The following is a 10,364-nucleotide window of genomic DNA, read 5'->3' as shown; positions in this document are numbered from 1 at the left end:
ATAACTTTTAAACGGCTTTACCGATCAATTCTAAAAACTAATTAGCTCTCAACATAAAAAAACCACGTCGATCGCTGCTAGCCCGATCAAAATCAGTTGATTCGTTCGTGAGTTATCGTTGTTGAAAGAAAACCGGAAGAAATGTTTTTTCGGAATTACTCCGAAATTTCTAGTTCGATTAATTCAAACTTAAAAATTTTTAATGGAGCTTAAAAAGTTGCTTCGAATGCCGCCAACCGTGTGAAAATCGGTTCATTTATTCAAAAGTTGTTGCGGTTTGAAAATTCAAAATATAGTGTTTCATCAAGCTTTTATTAGATTTTTGAGCTTGGAAAGCTCAAAATGGCTCGAAAATTATATTTTAAAACTCGAAGGGCTCAACAACGTAAGAAGTAAAATATTAAAAGCTTGGAAATAAGCTGCTACTTGCTTGTTGCGATTTACTACTTGCATGTTGCGATTTGCTACTTGCTTGTTGCAATTTGCTACCTGCTGGTCGCGTTTTCCTACTTGCTGGTCGCGTTTTTCTACTTGCTTGTTGCGATTTGCTACTTGCTCGTTGCTACGTGCTTGTTGCGATTTGCTACTTGCTTGTTGCGATTTGCTCCTTGCTTGTTGTGATTTGCTACTTGCTCATGTTGTGATTTGCTACTTGCTTGTTGTAATTTCTTGTAATTTATCACAAGTTTGAGATCAAATACATTAGAAATATATATTTTTTTTTTTGATAATTTTATCAATATATTTTTTTTTTGATAATTTTATCAATATATTTTATAATTTTATTGATAATAAAGTATGGAATAAACGGGAAGTTGCAAGTCAACTTATCGGTCAACCGTTTTCCTAATTTTTTCTATTGTATTCAAGAAAAAGGGGTTATTAGTGATACGCAATGATTACACAGGTAACAACTAGATAACAAGTAATTTTACCAACGAAATGGTACCCGGAGTTAACCAGTAAGCGACGAGGGAGAGAAAAAATAAGCAGTACTTCGACTCCAGAAATTTATTGAAAATTTAATTGCATAAGGTACCAAGTTTTACTCCATGGGTGGAAAGTGGTTGATACTCTGTCTACTCTTTCTCTTCTATTTGAAATTTTATTATAATTAATAATATTTATTCAGCTGACCTTGCGGTAAACAATTATTTTTAATGAGAGTTGAAAAGTTTAGTTAGTCAATTTTATTTTGTTTAACATCTAAAGTTATTTTCATGATTGATTAAGTTCAAGTAAGACTTATAATTAATTAATTTTTCTAAAATAAAACAATCAAAAGAAATTTATCGAAAGTTTTTATTGAAAGTTTAAACAAAATTAAATTGAGAATTACTGCACTGTTGAAGGTCATTGTTAGTCAGGTACACAAGGTTATAACAAAACTAACTGATGAGTATCTAAGGTCGATTTTACAAAAATGAATTATATTCCATCTACTTCTTGATAAACGTCAAATAACACTCGTAACAGGGTAAAATTACGCTAAATTGATAAGTCGCCGGATATCGATAATTATTCGACATAGCACTGGCGCGTCTCGATCTTCGGGCCCAAAGAGAGAATAGGAGGGGGTAGTTTTGGGGATATTATAGGTGAGCCGTGCAGTAAAAAAAGGAGAAGTAGTGTGACCGCCAAAGCGAATGCCACGGAAAATCACGAAGAACCGATCCCCAAAGTAGTGACAAGACGAAGGAAGCCAACTACAACTAGGACTTTATCCTCAACGAGTGAGTTAGATTGTCGTTTTATTCGTCAAGGTATCAATAACCACTCTGTGGGAAAGAAGTGGACCGCAGTTTACCTAATACTCGGTTACTTCTTTTTCATTTACTAATTGGATCGTTCAATCGATAATTATGTAACTAATCAGAAATTAATAATGTTCGCTAGTTTGGACTGAGCGATTTTCATGGGGGTTTATACCCGAGAGTCACTTAGCCGACCTTGAGGGATAAATTCTTTCAATATACTTCGCGAGAATTTTTTACTAACTACAATTCATCCATAAAATAAACTAAAATCTGAAAATTCGTTTATTTAATTGTTATAATTGTATAGACAATTAATTCAAAAACCGAGTGATTAATTTTGATGCTTGAAAAATAATCAGCAAGTGTTTTTTCGTGGAATTTTGGTCAAGCGTCGATATATTGTTGCGTCGCAGAAATTCCAAATACCCAAGGTCAATAACTACTGACTAGTGAATGTTTTAGAATCAAAATCGAGTGTCTCGACTTTTGTGAATGATCATTTTTACATGGAATTTTTGTCAACGTTTAATTTAGAAATTTTAATTGAATTTTTGAAGCCAAGACAACAGAGCAGAGTACCGTGTCCTACAAAATCCCGCCCAAAACTGTCTTCTTCAGTCTGTATTAATGATACAATAATTTATCAGCCATTGTTTGATCTCCAGTTACATCCAGAAGCGTCATCGAGACCCGGGTTACACGCTGACGCAGCTGTTTAGGCTAACTCCGGGTCGCAACGATATCTTATCAGCTGAGATTGCCGTTGCTTCGCCACTAGCGAAGCAAGGAATCTCTTCATGCGTGATTCCGCGAATTTTACTAATCGCGAATCACTTATATTGTGACAGGGAAAACTGAACTTCCCATGTTCGTTATCGACCACCTTATTGACGCCACGATAAATAAGGGTTTTCCCTTACCGTTCGATTTTTGACAAGTAGTTCAGACTTGTCACCGGGCGTGCAAATCGAAAGTCCCCACTGCTGTCCTCGAAAACGAAGCGGGGTTGACTATAGGAAAGTTCGAGAACTTGGAGTTAAGGGTTATAAAAGAGCCGGCAAAAGAAACATCGAGGCTTTTTGAGCCAGGCTTTTGAACCAGTGACGTTTTGAGACAGTGAGGCTTTTGACAAAACAGTTAAGTCAGTATAGTGCTGTGTAGTGAATTCTGTCGTCGAGATTTAGAACCATCAAGAAGAAAGTCAATGTATAACTCGGAATTTGGGAACCCTTTACTTGGAGCCAGATAGTTTATTCGAGATGAGAGAGAGACCAACCAGCCGCTGATTTCGCCAGTTTCCACCAGGACATCACTCAACGGTTGGAGAATTGGAAAAGTTAAGTCAGGTATTATTATTACAATTATTTCAGGCCAAGCTTGAATTTGTAAATTGAGAGGCCGAATTAACTTTAATAAAATTTTGTCAATTAATGATCGCCATTGTCTCAGATGTCACTTTTCAATTTGTAGATTCTTTTGTACGTAAATTATTCATGAATGTCAATCATTTAGTTTGTTACAAGCCTTTTAGTTATGGGAAGTTATTTAGTTAAAATTATTTTGATCAAGTTTGAAATAGTAGAAGCAATTGTGTAATTTAGATAGTCAAGGTCATTCTGGAATATATGTAGTTGAATATTTAATGAGGTTTGTTAAATTTGTAGAATTTGAAATTTTGTAAAATTAATTCTAGGCCGTTGGGCTGAATTTAATTAATTTAGTAAATGTAGTGAATTAATTTATTGGAAAAATTGTTTAATGAATTCAATTGATTAGTGAGTTTAGTAGAATAAATGAAATTTGAATAATAAATTTAGTTGAGAAATTTTGGTTGACAAATTTTGTTAATGAATTAGATTAGTGAATTTGATATTTTGTATTAAAGAATTGTTAAGAGTAAAATTCCAGGAAATTATGTAATTAGTAATTCGGAGAAAATTGAGTAATTAGAGAAAAGTGTGAATTAAGTTAGCGTCCGGTGGAGATTGGTTATATGGAAGTTAGGGAGTTATTTAGAAACGTTGTATAGACGCCCGAGTCGGGGGTACAACGGATTAAGTTAGGAAACCGCTGCGTAGACGCCCGAGTCGGGGGCACAGTCGGGAATAGGTTTTAATTGGTATTCCATCAGGTTAACGAGGTAGATTGGTATTCGGTCAGGTTGACGAGGTAATTTTGGTATTTTATGGTATTCCGTCAGGTTGATGAGGAAATTTATAGTATTTTAAGGTATTCCGTCGGAGTGACAAGGTATAGAGGAAATTGATATTTAGATAGTCGTAAGAATAATTGGCAAGGGCCAGCGTAGGTGAGAGGTTCTCACAATTAAGTTAGTTTATAAGTTAAGTTGTTAAGTTTTGTAATATAATTGAATAAACCATTTTAATTGTTATAAATAATTTTTCTCAGTATTATTTACAGCCCTCTCAGACTTCTCACGACCCTGTCTTTCCCCTCTCATGCTACCCCGGTTTTTGGGACACCGTGTCTAAAATCCTAGCGGCGCCTTTTCTAAGGAAGAAAGGGGTGACCAACTGGACCTGGGCAAAACACCCTGGTTACAATATTTAATAATGACTTTAGCTGGAATGTCACAATTGACATTTTCGATTTTCGATTATTTTTTTTTTTACCTTTTACTTTTACTTTTTTTACTTTTTTAGTTATTGAAAATGAAAATTCAGAAATTTCCGACGATCGATGAGCTTGCGCGAGCCTCGACAGAGGGCGAAGATTTCTCGTTCGTAGAGATAGTTCAAAAATTTGTTAAGTTCGGTTCTGAAAATAATTTTGATAAGCAATTCTTTCTCGGGAGAATTACTTGGCTAAATACTCTTCACCAAGTAATTCAAGAGGATGATACTCTACCTGGAGTCTATCCAAGACCCAGGTAAGTATCATAGACCGACCTACTGAAAGTGCGAGTCCCCGTGCCGAGGCCTTCCGCTAAGGTACGGTAGGTAACCAAAAGCCGTGTAGTTGAGGGTGAGGAGGATACTCTTCACTTGCTCTCGGAGTAGAGTTTAGACCCGGGGGCAGCGGCTTGCCACTTTCTGCCCCTTCCTTTTTCTTATTTGACCATCAATTCTTTGGTAATACCCCTACAACAAAAAATATTTCTGAAATTTGAGTGCAGCGGTAAGAGTGGTATAACTGCTTTTAATAATAATAAACCAAAATACTAGTGAATTTTCCTTAACCTTAAAAAACTACACAAAAACGAAATTGAGCTTGAGATTTGCGGTTTTGAATAACAAAATGAAATAAAAAATCAATAAAAATGCAATAAAATTGAAAATCCCCACGCACAAGAAATGCTGGATAAAAGACTGTGGGCATCGGCAAGATACACATAATTGTGTATTTTCAGCGTCCCCTAAAGACCCTGGGAGTTAAGTAAAATTCGAAAATATAACTTAACAAATTATTCAACATATAATTATTGGAAATATTAAAACATTTTTTCTTCATACCTCGGTCGAAAGTACGTACTTTCCTCTCTAATGGCAGGAAAGAAAGTTTAACATTAACTCCCTGTGAGAAGTACACGCGCGCCCTCTGTAACGGCGGGAGGAAAGAATTTCTCATGCGTAATTACACTTGTAACTAGGGACTGTTTATTCCGTCACTATAGCAAATTCTTAACCGCTGTAATTTCTATTGCTACCTCTAACCTTAAAAATATTGATCAATGTTGTTTTGTCATCTGTTAATTTAATATTAAAGTATTATTAAAGTCAGTGCAATAACCCAGTAAAAATGAACAATACGGTGTCATCGGATGAATCCATCGACGAGGATAATGTTATGCGAGATTTCGATGCAGAAGCGCGATTGATAATAAATACAGATACGTTGCCAAAGAAGTCTATTGATCGATACAATCTTGTGTATGACACGTACAAAAAGTGACAGAGAGAACACAAAACTTCGTTGTCAGACTCTAAAGAAAGTAATTTGATTGTGTATTTTAAGGACCTAATTAAAAAATTAAAGCCGTCAAGTATATGGAGTATTTGGTCAATTTAAAAAAAAACATTGAACTCAAGAGACAATGTAAACATAAGTAATTTTCTTAACTTGAAAGCATTAGTCAAAAATAACTCTAAAGGTTACAAGCCGAAAAAGTCTTCGATATTGAAGTGGGATGAAATTTTAAAATTTATTAACAATGCACCAGACTGTATTTACTTAGCTTCAAAGGTTAGTATATTTATATTAATTTTTATTTATTGCTTAGTGTTTTATCTTGTAACAGGGTAAAATTAGCCTTAATCGATAAGTCACCGAATATCGATAATTATTCGACATAGCACTGGCGCGTCTCGATCTTCGGGCCTAAAGGGAGAATAGGAGGGGGTGAGTTTGGGTTAAAATAGGTGAGCCGTGCAGTGGAACAGGGAGAAGTAGTGTGACCGCCAGACTGAGTGCCACGGAAATCAAAAAGGACCGTTCCCGAGAGTAGTGACGAGACGAAGGAAGCCAACTACAACTAGGACTTCATCCTCAACGAGTGAGTTAGATCATCGTTTTGTTCGTCAAGGTGTCAATTATTGCTCTGTGGGAAGGAAGTGGACCGCGGTTTATCCAATACCCAGTTACTTCTCCTAATTATTTATCAATTGGATCGTTAATCGATGAAAATTTTATTCAATAATTAAATCGTAGAACATTTGCTAGTTTTTGGATTAGTGATTTTCATGGGGGTTTATACCCGGGGATCGCTCGATCGACCTTGCGGGGGAAGTTTTAATATCTAAAAGTTTTCAATCAATTAACTAACATCTAAGAAAATTTATTTAATTAATTTTTCAATAATTAACTGAGTAAAATTGATTAACTTTTGTCATTGAGAAAAATAGAAAGATTTTTATTCGTGAAATTTTCGTCAAGCGTCAGTTTTGTGTCGCATAAATTCCAATACCCAAGGTCAAGCAAGACTTGACTAGCGAATGTTCTAGCAAATAAATTTGACTATTTCGACTCGTGTCGAATTATTATAATTTATAAGACGAGTAGAACGCTAGTGATAATATTTTATATTAAGACAATTTTATGAAGAAGTTATTGTTGTAAACAAGATAGATTGGAAAATTATTAAGATTATTTTATTAAGAATTGCTTATTCAGAATTTTATATTAGGAATTTATTATTGAAAAACAATACCGATCGGAAAGTTATTAAGAAAATTATATTAGGAATTTTTATTGAAATTATTATACTATAAAATTATTTTTAACAAGCATAAATTAAGTAAATTAAGGGGATTAGGTCCGTGGAGGAATTAAATTCAAATTAATGACACTTGATAATTGTCGGCGTGGATATTAAGTCCAAGTAATCAGTTAATCGAGTCAAAAATCGTCACAGTAAAAATTTAATCAGAATTAGTTAATTAAACTTGTGTTAAAAATTTTGAAGTGATTGTAAAGGTTTATATTGTGATTAAGTTAATTCAAGGCATTAAGCCTCTGGTTCTATAGAGATTAGTTCAAGGTTAATTGAAGTTAATTGTTAAATTGGAATTATTGTTTTTGCCGAATACTAATGATTGAATAATTTGGAAAAAAATTGTAATTAATTTAAAATCATTTTTAAAATTAAAAATAAATTATTTAAGCGAAGTGTGGGTTATGTGTGTGAAGAATTGAACGGGTTATGCGTGATAGAGAGTGTTAATAGTGTTAAGTTCGGTAGTCCTGTGGACTTAATTTTAAGTTGTAAAGTGTGGAGTTAGTTTTGGTCGTCCGGTGGACGTTTAATTTTAAGTTTAGTTCTAAGACAGATGTGGGAGACCGTTTGTTCGAAAAAGCCCAATTAGTTTTAAGACAGGTGTGGGAGACCGTTTGTTCGAAAAAGCCCGTCTAGTCATCGTATCGTCATGGGAAGGTTCGTTTGTAAATATCGTTTATTTCGCAGTTATTCTCCGCTTCGTTAGATTATAAGTGTGTGTGTGAGCGCTTAAAATTGTTAAGTTTGTTAAATTTTTATTGTTAATAAAACTGATCAGATTGCTAATTAAATTTTTATTATTTAACAGCACCTTCCTCCACTCTCTCTACCCTAAGGTAAGTTTTCTCAGCTCTGGACCGGTTCCAGGAACCGTGATTAATAATCCTGGTGGCGCCCTGATAATTTTTATTGTTATTAGTTTTGTTAGTTAATTTTAAAATTGATTAGGGGCTAACCTGAACAGGTAAAACTGTTACAATCTTTTTAATGTATACGTTAATTAATGATAATCAACTCATCATGACATGTAAATCTACTTCTATAATAATTACAGGTTATTTTAATCTTTGGCATATGTGGAGCTCTTAGATGTGATGAGTTTACAAAACTAAAAATTCAAGATGTAGAAAACAACGGTAATAAGTATCTTGTCTCTATTCGTGACTCGAAGAATGGCATGCCTCGACAATTCATCATCGGAGACCTTTTTTATGAGAGAGTTACTCAGAGACACCTCAAATTATAGCTGCATACCTAAATTTAGAAAATCCAAAACAGTACACTGGTCATTGTTTTCGTAGGACGGCTGCAACGCTTCTGTCTAACTCAGGAGCAAGCACTACCATGCTTAAACAACTGGGTGGATGGAAGTCAATTACAGTAGCACAAGGTAACTTTTTTATTTATTTAATTAGATTGTAGATATTTCGTATCATTCACTAATTGTGTAAATGCATAAAAATTTAATACTTTGTTAAATATTTAGATACTATACATTTTAATCATCATCTGAATCCACAACCCTCGACCAGTAAAAATTATTCTAGTGATATAGCAACTGCAAATAAAAATTCGGAATCTACTGGACAAGATGTTAATTCCGATGATTTTTTTGATGATTTTATGATAAGTGAAGATGATCTACTAACAATTGATAACTTAGATAATTTAACAACACCGAAACCTCCAATAACATCGATTACAACACGGACAAAAAAAAAGTACTAACAGAATATAATAAACAATCAGCTCCAACTCATTTTACAACAAAACCACCAATTTCAGTCTTTGCTAAAAATCAAGAAAATGAACCTCCGTTAAAAATACGAAAAATTTCTGAAAATAATGTTCCTACCAGTAAACTATCATCAGAATACTCATCTAAAAATTTTAATTTGAATAATCAAGTTATGAATTATCAAAACTGTATACTCAGTGGAGATATAATTTTTAACTGCTCCAATATCAAGTTTGAAAACTGTGTATTTTATGGAAGGATTATTAATAATTGCGATCATTCAAGAGAAAATTGAAACGATTAAAAAAAATGCAATAAGAGTTTTTCGCTTATAATATGTTTTGTTTGAGAAATTTTATAATAAATAATATAGTTTGTTAAACTAATGAAAATAAATACATCTTTGAAAAAATGAAATTAATTTATTTTTAAAAAATATGACCAGACTTGACTCTTCGAATGTATTTGATGCCTGCCCCCACGACCAGCAGCACTCGCTTCGCTCGTGCCGCAAATGTCGGAGCAGGCATCAAGACATACTTATCTGCACATGAAGTTAAAAAAAGTAAAATTGATAACGTACTTTCGACCGGCTATGAAGAAAAATCGTATACACTACACAGGCCAAAAGTTGAAATCTCGGTCCTGCGCGTCATGGTGCCCTCGGCTTCGCCTCGGGCATCATGACGCGCAGGGCCGAAAATTCAACTTTCGGCCCTAGTAGTATAATATACTATTTATTAAATTTGCAGGTGTAAGCAATGGCTGAAAGTTATGGGAGTGAAAGATTTTGTATGTCTTCCGATAATAGACTTTCAACCCTTCGATTTATTTGTAGTTGTTATTTTCAATCAGATGACTACAAATTGATAAAAAATGGAAAACGATTGCATCCCATCTATCTTCAGTAAAATACAATTTCAATCATTGAAGAAGATCTTGAAGAGTTTTCACCAAACGCATTGTCCGTCATTCCTACATGCTATAAGAAAAATTTTAATTTATAAATAATAATTACTAAGATGGTAAATTTAACATTATATTTTTTTTAGCATTACAAGTACCAGTACGAAAAATTATTCAGACAAACCAGTTTTCATTTGACAATATGTTAAACCGATTAAAAACTGAAGGGCCCATTGAATCCACCAAATCAATATCAAATAATACCCGTGGAAAGAATCAATTAGTTTCAGTGGAAGCTATTCCAATTTTCCATGAGCTTAATGTTTACACAAACGCTGTGATATTTTTAACCATATCTCTTGATTTGTATTGTGATATATTATGCGAAGAAAATAGTCACCGAGAAATGATTAAAGATTGCGTTATTAATCGTTTAGTTACAGTATTATTTCAAATTGAATGTCAACAACTTAATGAAACATTGAAGTCTGCGGAATTATGCGCTGCTAGCGTGTCAAAAATTGCGCAACTGAATAGTGTTTTAAAATAATATTGTGTTTTTTAGAAAAAATGTTTTATTTATAACTGTTAAGCTAATGAAGTTTGTTTAATTTGAAACGGAATGCGACTCTTTTGATAAAGCCCACTCGTTCTCTTTGGTCACCCCTAAATTTATTTAGGGCGCCACTGGATTTTTAGACACAGTATCCAGAAACTGGACCAGAGCATG

This window comes from Cotesia typhae, unplaced genomic scaffold (genome assembly GCF_013202065.1).
Source record: "Cotesia typhae breed Kobodo isofemale line unplaced genomic scaffold, CoteBio_Ctyphae contig_26, whole genome shotgun sequence".
NCBI classification, from domain to species: domain Eukaryota; kingdom Metazoa; phylum Arthropoda; class Insecta; order Hymenoptera; family Braconidae; genus Cotesia; species Cotesia typhae.
This window is presented reverse-complemented; position numbering follows the sequence as displayed.